Genomic DNA, 9555 nt, shown 5'->3' on the forward strand with positions numbered 1-9555 from the left:
CTGCTGACATAGGAGTTAACTCTTCTATGGCATTTCCTAGCAACTGACTTTCTTGCACTAGATGTTCAACAACTACATTCTTAATGACCTCTTTAGTCATCTGAGACGTGATGGGAACATCAAAATATTTAGCGATGGCTTTCCATTGGTCCTTCTTTATATTAGCATCTTTAAGTTGTTCCAGAGAAGGGTCAGCACAAAAATCTTCAACGTTAAACTGAGCGGAAGCCATATTAAATAGATGTTAAACAAAAACAACAAAAAATGATAAGCGAATTACTTAAGTGAGGAACTTGGCAGAGTGATAATAAAGCCAACCTTTGAAATTACCTTGATTAAACATTTATGAGTACAATCACCAATGAGGGGTAAACTAGAGAATTACGGCATTAAGAGGGATCCGGATTACTCTAGTTACGAGACTTGAGAGTGAGGAGCGAATTGTACTGAGACTTGTTATTGATAAAGAGGCGGATTTGTCTGAGAGACTAGTTAAAATGGCCGATTCTAACTAGTGAGAAAAATGATCCGGGAAGTGAAGGGATTGAGGGTTCGCATGAACATATGATGATCCCAACACTTGGATAACACTTATTACACACCTGTCTATGTGCAAAAAATAGAGATAAGTGCTATCGGTGAACACGCTTTTCTACCTGGTTTCCTGCTCTACCACTGCTATGCGATACCAATGAAAGTCACGAAGCACTTTTAACCCAAAAGGAGCCACTTGATCGCACAAAGGTAAATTTAAACCACACGCAGAGTAAGTCACAGAAAAAAAAAACACATCAAAGTCACAACACCACGGAAACATAAGAAAAAATAATATAATCACAGAAAAAAGTCACTTGAAAAATGGAACACTGAACACTGATCGCCAATTGTTACATTCACCGGTTAAACGGGTAAGATTGTCACTGGGGAGCCGGTGAACAATAACAATAAAAAAAAAAAAACTGCAGGTTCAACTGGTGAGGAAATGCAAAAGGGGGCACTTTAAAAACCTATTTTAATAACCCCATAATGAAACTGACATACACATAGATATAACATGAAACATGAAACTGACATACACATAGATATAACATGAAACATATGAAACTGACATACACATATACATATAACACAGAAATAGATACAACAATAAAGAACCCAACTTAATACCTAACAATAATACTAATCCTATATGGAGGCAATGTGGAAAAAACGGACGAGGGGAAGTGATACTTATGCGGTGTCGCAGTGGTGAAGTGCTGGGTGATGGTGGATCCCACGGTAGTCCAAGAGGCGTTGTGTTCACTGGTTGAGGCATGGACCTCGACTGACTTTCCAGAAAGCCGAGCTTGCTTTAACACTTCCGCTGGAGTCGAATGGGGCCGCGTGAATCCAACTTCGGAACAGTAGCGGGGCTTCATAAGACGGTGACGTGGAGGGTTCATGAGACGGTGGCGTGGAAGGTTCACGAGACGGTGACGTGGAAGGGGAGGTGGAGAGGTGGCGAACGAGGTAACAAGCGGAGGAGGTGATGGTAGTGGAGTATGTTACGGGCGGGCCGTAACACAAGGTTCTGCGTGATACAGGTGCTGCCCAATCCATCTTAAGGGAAGATGTCATCCCTAATATCAAACAGGCTTTCACTGGGGAGAAGGTGATACTTACAGGTTTCGAATCACAGCTCTCCTGTCCCTTCGCTAAAATTAGCCTACAGTGCCCTTTCATTTCAGGAGAGGTTGTGGTAGCCATTAAACCTGGTGAACTGCCAGTACCGGGGGTACATCTTGTACTGGGTAATGATCTTGCGGGTAACTTGGCTGTTCCTGACTTAATTGTTCTTGATTCCCCCTTAACAGAAAGTCCCACTAAGACTCTGGACGAAAGTTCCCCACACTTCTTCCCAGTGTGTGCAGTCACCAGGACTCAGTCCAAGTCCCCTTCCCTTTCACCACCTCCTCCACCAATGATTGCTTTAACTGACAACTTGTACAATAACATCATTTCAAAGGAGAATTTGATTAATGCTCAGGAACAGGATCTCACTTTGGCTAAGATCAGAAATTTTGCCAGTGAGACAAAGGATATGTCTAAATTGCCTTGTTTTTATTATCAGGAAGGAGTCCTGATGCGTGCCTACAGACCTCCTGAACTGAAACAACTAGACCTCTGGTCAGAAACACATCAAGTTGTCATCCTCTTCTCTGTAAGACCAGCCATTATAGAACTAGCTCATGATATATTGTCAGGTCATCTAGGCATCCAAAAAACCTAAAAGAAGGCTCTTCAACATTTTTTTGGGCCAGGAATGAAAAAGGATGTGTCACACTATGTAAAAACATGTCATATAGGTCAAATTGTTGGTAAGCCTAACGAACGCCTTGTGACAGCTCCTCTGACGCCTATTCCAGTTTAGACGGAGCCCTTCGAAAAGGTAGTTCTGGACTGCGTAGGGCCCTTAACCAAAACCAAACGAGGGAATCAGTATTTGTTAACCCTCATGGATCCCACTACCAGGTACCCTGAAGCATTCCCTCTTAAGAACATCACATCAAAGACCATTGTAAAACGTCTAATACATTTTTTCACCTCGGTAGGAATTCCAAAACAAATTCAGTCTGACAAGGGTAGCAATTTCACTAGCAATTTTTTATAACAGATAGTGAATGAGCTAAACATCGACTATGTAACCTCCTCGGCTTACCACCCCAATCCCAAGGCTGTCTGGAGCGGTTTCACCAAACATTAAAATCCATGATGAAGAAGTATTGCTTGGAGCATCAAGGAGACTAGGATGAAAGTATTTCTTTTCTTCTCTTCGCTTTAAGAGAATCTCCTCAAGATTCTTTAGGTTACTCCCCTTTTGAATTACTCTATGGTAGACAGATCAGGGGGCCTCTCAAATTATTAAAGGATCAATGGTTTACTCAAAATACTCCTTCAAGCGCCAGCGTGTCTGACTACATCAGTAACCTTAAGAATAAAATCAGTGAAGTCAGATCTTTTGCCTAATCAATCTTCCTCAAATCTCAAACTAAAATGCAACAAAATTTTCTTCAAATCTGTCAAGAGAAGTTTCAAACCAGGAGACAAGGTTTTACTTTTTCTCCCCACTCCAGGCAATGCTCTTCACGGTAAGTTCATGGGACCTTATGTTGTGGCTCAAAAACTAAGTCCATTAAACTATGTGGTCCACACTCCTGACCGACGTAAGGATTTCCAACTAGTTAATTTTAACCTAATGAAACCTTACTACTCTAGAGAACCAGAGGACGACTTGTCTCGCACTGTACCTGTATGTCTGGTAGGGAAGGAGTCTGGTCCTGTGCCCCCCGAGGAAGAGTCCGACATCGAATTCCTCTTCTCGTCACCTAAAGGACGCCCCTCAAACAGCCAAATCATGTCCAACCTTGATGAGGTTTTTCTTTCCTTAACACCTTCACAACAGTCTGATCTTAAAAAGTTATTGCTAGACTTTTCAGAAATCACAGGTGACCTTCAGGACTTTGTACTACTATCCAACATGATATAACATTAATATCTAATGACATCAAGCCTATAAGACAACCCGCCTATCGCATTTCACCCATGAAAAGAGACTTGATGAAAAAGAGGTAGACTATCTGCTCCGTCATCACCTTGCAGAACCTAGTATATCCCCTTGGGCTTCTCCCTGCCTGTTAACATCTAAGCCAGATGGTAGTAGTCGATTTTGCACCGACTACAGGAAATTAAATAAAGTGACGGTGCCAGACTCCTACGTATTGCCCTTGATAGAGGACCTTATAGACCCCATAGGAGTAGCCAAATTTGTAACCACCATAGATTTACTTAAGGGTTACTACCAGATTCCCCTCTCGGACGAGGCCCGAATAATATCCGCCTTCATCACCCCCTTCAGGCTATACCAATACACAGTGATGCCCTTCGGCTTGTCTAATGCTCCCGCCACCTTCCAGAGGGCTATAAATTACATCATCCAGGACTTGGAGGGAACATCTGCCTATCTGGACGACCTGGTGGTGACTTCGTACGACTAGGTGACACATCTGACCCGTCTCCGGAGGCTGATGGGTCGGTTGCAGGAAGCCGGTCTTACAATCAACCTGGCCAAGTCCACCTTCGGGAAGTCCACGGTGGTCTACCTGGGACATGTGGTGGGGAACGGCAAGGTTCGCCCCAAGAGAGCCAACGTGGAGGCCATCCTTGGCTTCCCTGTCCCTACCACCAGGAAAGCTCTCATGAGGTTCTTGGGTATGGCCAGTTTCTACAGACGATACTGTAGGAACTTCTCCACCCTGGCCGCCCCCCTGACGGACCTTATCAGCACTTCCGTCCCCTTCCAATGGACCCCGACCTGTGACCAAGCCTTCCAACATCTCAAGGCGTTCCTCTCTTCGGAGCCAGTGGTCTGGACGCCAGATTACTCCCGCCCCTTCCATCTACAAGTTGACGCGACTGGAGTTGGAGTGGGTGCTGTCCTCCTACAAGCGAACCCCACAAGCGGCATCCTCCATCCCATCGCCTATCACTCCACCAAGCTGAAGAAACACCAATTGAACTACTCCACCCTCAAGAAGGAGGCTCTGGCACTCGTCCTGGCGCTCCAACGTTTTGAGTGCTACCTTCATCTTGGTCCTCAAACTACGAAGGTCTTCACCGATCACAACCCTTTGGCCTTCCTTCACGCCATGAAGAACCGAAACCAACGCATTCTTAGGTGGGCCTTGTTAACTCAACCCTTCAACTTGAAAGTCCACCATATCAAGGGGGTAGACAACATCATCGCCGACGCCTTATCAAGATCTTCCGTCTCACCTCCTTCATGAGCCCATTACGGAGGCCTTAGGGGGGAGGAAATGTTACGGCCCGTCCGTAACATACTCCACTACCATCACCTCCTCCGCTTGCTACCTCGTTCGCCACCTATCCTCCTCTCCTTCCACGTCACCGTCTCATGAACCTTCCACGTCAGTGTCTCATGAAGCCCAGCTACTGTCCCGAAGTTGGATTCACGCGACCCCATTTGACTCAAACGGCAGTGTTAAGCAAGCTCCCTGCCTTCTGGAAGTGAGTCGAGGTCAAGGCCTCAACCAGTGAACACAACGCCTCTTGAACTACCGTGGGATCTACCATCACCCAGCACTTCACCACTGCAACACCTCATAAGTATCACTTCCCCTCGTCCGTTTTTTCCACATTACCTCCATATAGGATTAGTATTATTGTTAGGTATAAAGTTGGGTTCTTTATTGTTGTATTCATTTATGTGTTATATGTATATGTGTATGTTAGTTTCATGTGTTTCATGTTATATCTATATGTGTATGTCAGTTTCATTATTGGGTTATTAAATAGTTTCTTAAGTACCCCCCTACAGACACAGGACAGACCCGACGCACTTGCGTCAGTGTCCAGCAGGAACGGAGCGTCGCGGAGCGAGAACGCCAGCACTGGGTCGCAGGCCAGGGCCGACTTCAGTCGTTCGAACGCGTCCTGGCACTCCGCGTCCCACTCGAACCTGGCGTTCTTCCTGGTCAGCTGGTGCAGCGGGGTGGCGATGGTGGCGAAGCCTTCCACAAACCTGCTGTAATAAATACACAGCCCCATGAAGCTCCTAACATCTCCCACCGAAGCAGGAGTGGGCCAGTTCACTATTGCAGCTACCTTGTCTGGGTCCGTCCGCACACCTTGCCTTCCAACCAGGTGAACCAGATACGGAACCTCATGCTGGAAGAGAGTACATTTCTTAGGGCTCAATTTTAGGTTGGCCCCTCGCAGCCGTCTCAGTACCTCTTCCAGGCGTTCCAGCTCCTCCTGAAAGGTATTCCCATACACCAGGATGTCGTTTAAGTACACTAGCACTGACTTCCATTGCAGCCCTTCCAGCACCTTGTCCATCAATATCATAAAGCAACTGGGAGCATTGCACGCCCCAAAAGGCATTACTTTGAATTGCCACAGGCCCTGCCCGAAAGAAAACGCCGTCTTGGCCTTATCTTCCTCTGCCATCTCTACCTGGTGGTAGCCGGACTTTAGGTCAAGCGTGGACAGCCAGCGGACACCTCCCAAGGCGTCCAGAGTGTCGTCTATGCGGGGCAAAGGGTATGAGTCTTTAACAGTTATTTCATTCTGGGCATGGTAGTCCACACTAAATCTCTGACTACCATCTTTCTTACCCACCAAGACGACAGGTGACGACCACAGGCTGTCAGAGCGTTCAATTACTCCCTGGGCGGCCATCTCTTCTACCAGGCGCTGCATCTCCTCCCTCTTGGCCGGGGCAACGCGACGTGGGGGCTGTTTGATGGGTGTATAGCCAGCTGTATTAATGGTATGCTTTACTAGTGCCGTGTGACACAAAGTCATGGTCGCCACGGCTAAAGACATCAGCATACTTACTTAACAGCTGTTTGAGGGCTTGTTTCTGCATTGCATTCAGCTAGGTGGTGCTTCTGGCGGCCAGGTCCCGCACGTGTGTCGGCAACTGTCTCTCTTCCGTCCCGTCCATCCGCTCGCCTCGGGCCACATAACAGTCCACCCCTGGTGATTGCTCCAGGCTTTCCCGTGCTGCTTCTCTGGACCTTCCACTGCTCCTGGCGGCGTCTGTAAGGAGGAGAGGTTAGGTTAGGTTACGCAACCTCAACTTGCCTCTCCCTACATTCACGCTCGCCCCACAGCGAGCCAGGAAGTCCATCCCAAGCAGACAACGGTTCTTCCATGTCAGCCACGTACACTGGCAGCTGTTCCACGACCTCTCCGATGGCGATCTCCACGGTGACGGGTCCACGGAGCGTCACACAATGCCCTGTGACGCCACACAGCTGCTGCTCTGTCCGTAGGATGTGGCGCGCCCTCACCACGTCTGCCCGCACAAACAACCTCTCCGCTCCTGTGTCGACTACCAGTTGACACAGGTTTCCATTCACTGTGCCCTGCACCTGGACTACGGGAGGAGAGGACAGGCGACGGGCCCCGCGCTCAACCCGGACCCGTTTCCCAGCTGCCTGAGATCCTGCGACAACTGGCAGCGGCCTCGGGTGTGGCCCCATTGGCCGCAGTTGGTACAGCAGGGGGACGGGGGAGGAGTGGCGGTGCGGACGGCCAGCTCTTCCATTGAGCGTGTTCGTCGAGTGCTCTTACAGCTCTTACAGTGCACCCGCATATGTCCTTTCTGCCCACACCCCCAACACATTCCACTGAACTGTCGTGCCCGGCGGCGAGGTGATGGCGTCGACTGGTGCGTCCGGGTGCGGCGGGCACGGAGGTGACGGGTGGAGCCTCGGGGTGCAAAGGGAGCATGCACGGCCAGCTTTGCAGTGCATCGTAGGAAAGCCTGAAATTCCAAGGCCTTTGAGAGGGCGCCCTGCACAGTCGTCTCGTGCGCCTGTTTCACATATATTTGGAGCTACTGATCTCCGAGCGCATCGATGAAATGGTCGCGTGCGAGCACCGCGACCATGCTCTGTGGCGCACTGGGATAAGCGCGCCGCACCAGCGCCTCCAAGTCCTGTGCCAGCCGCGGGAGTGGCTCCCCCTGGCGGCTGGCCCGCTCCTTAAGCTGAGTCCGATATACCTCAGCCTGAAGCGTTACACCGAACCGCTGCTGTAACGCCTCAGCCAGTCTCTGGTATGACAAACACTGGGCGTTCGTCAGCTGGGCCAGCACTTGACTCGCTGATCCACGGAGGCTGGCAATGAGCTGATACGCCTTCTCGGTGTCGTCCCAGCCTTGTCCTCGCGCCACGCACTCAAACTGGCGCTGGTAAGCCTCCCAGACAACGTCCCCACTTAACTCTGCTGGTTTCCTCCATCTACTCGGTCCAGCGCCGTGGGGGGTGCAGAGTACAGGAGGCGTGCATGGCGGAGTGGGTGGCGGCGACGTGCGGGACGATGTGGACAGCCTGGTTGGGCCGGAAAACAGCAACCGGGACTCTGGCATACCTCCCAATGCTGCGTCGCGGTACTTGAAGCCTCCAGGCTCCGACAGGGTGTCTCTGTGGCCACAGATGGCCCCGAAGTCATACTCGGCGCCGTCGGTGACTAGCTCGGCCTGCCGCTTCACGGTGGCACGCAGTTCAGCCACTTCCTCCCGCAGATTAGCGACTTGCTTTGCTGCCGCCTCCACACGGTTTTCACTGTCTATTTCCACGTCATTAAGCTGTCTGTTCGCACTGTTCCCGCACATACTGTTCTGTTTCCTTCTTCACTGCCACTATTTCACCCCGCCACTCGTTCAGTTTTTGTGCCCATTTGTCCAGGTACTGCGACAAAGCCTGCGTCTGTTCCTCAGCTCGTCGTGCCTGTGCCCGAGCCTGTTCAGCCACACTGTCCAGCAGTTCACACTGTGCCTGTGCTTGTTCTCGCTGTGCCTCTGCCTGTTTTTCTACACTTTGCTGCAGGGCAAGCAACAGGTTCAACATGCGGTCTTCGCGACCGCCATCGGCACCTTGTTCCTCCATGGTCCTGGCAACACTTAACCGGCCACTATATATCCCACGAATCCTGACACCAGTGTTACGAAAGCTATGGGGGGGTGGGGGCGGGTGTCGTTGTCCTGTGCACTGTTCAGTCACTGTCTTACCTGTGTTTCAACAGGTTGGCACAAACGACTTACCCTGACCATTTCTCGTAGGTTCGGCAGCTGGCAGTGTGGCGAGGACCGGAGGGCCGACAGCGCAGATTCTCGAACAGACACGCTACATGCACATACAGCTCAGGCACACACTCATACAGGCACAGGGAAACACAAGTAAAGTTTCTTCCTTTCAGTATTGAGTAACAATTACACACACAGCTGTAATGTCACGGGCGAAGGGGTTCACAAACAGAGGCGAGAGGTTATACAGTGAGAAGGCGGTACTTCTTTGGTGCGTAAGCGACACAAGGCTCGTGGCAGTCGGAAGGACAAAAGCTTCCGCAATCTTGTCACACCTCTATTTTATATGGCCAGGGGCAACAGCGCGTCGGCTGTGGCCAATCAGAGGCCGGCGCAGCAGAGGCGGATGGTCCAGCCAATTCCGTGGTGAGCAGGACGGCGTTACGTCACCTCTCATGCTTCCTTCACCCCCCCCTACCACAAGACACCAACTTTTACCCCCTCCCTTCGGGGGTACTTACCCCAGGTGCGACAGGTGTTTAAGGAGGAATGTTCTGGGGCCGTAACAATATTTTCTTTGTGTTGTGACTTATATTATTTATACTACACCAAAGTGAAACATATTAGCTAGTGTGTTTCGTTTTTTTCTGTAATCTTGCCATCCCATCTTGCCTCCACATAAAAAAAATAATCCCTTAAATAGAGACCAAGCCTGACCTACCCTTAACCTAACCTAACCCTGCCGTTGCAAACTTAGGAAAAATTCCCTAAGTTTAGGGAAATTCCCTAAAAATATCCTTATATTAGAGAATCAGGAGTAATATGCGACAGAAAATGCATAGACATATAAAGAAAAAATAGTTAGTGTGGGGCACACACTATACTGCTTTTGCCACGGGAGCTCATCTCCTATCTCGTTGGCTCTTGAGTCTGTGGTGGATAGAATCTAATACTTCGGGGCA

The sequence above is a fragment of the Portunus trituberculatus genome, unplaced genomic scaffold, assembly GCF_017591435.1.
Source record: "Portunus trituberculatus isolate SZX2019 unplaced genomic scaffold, ASM1759143v1 PGA_scaffold_395__13_contigs__length_335263, whole genome shotgun sequence".
NCBI classification, from domain to species: Eukaryota; Metazoa; Arthropoda; class Malacostraca; order Decapoda; family Portunidae; genus Portunus; species Portunus trituberculatus.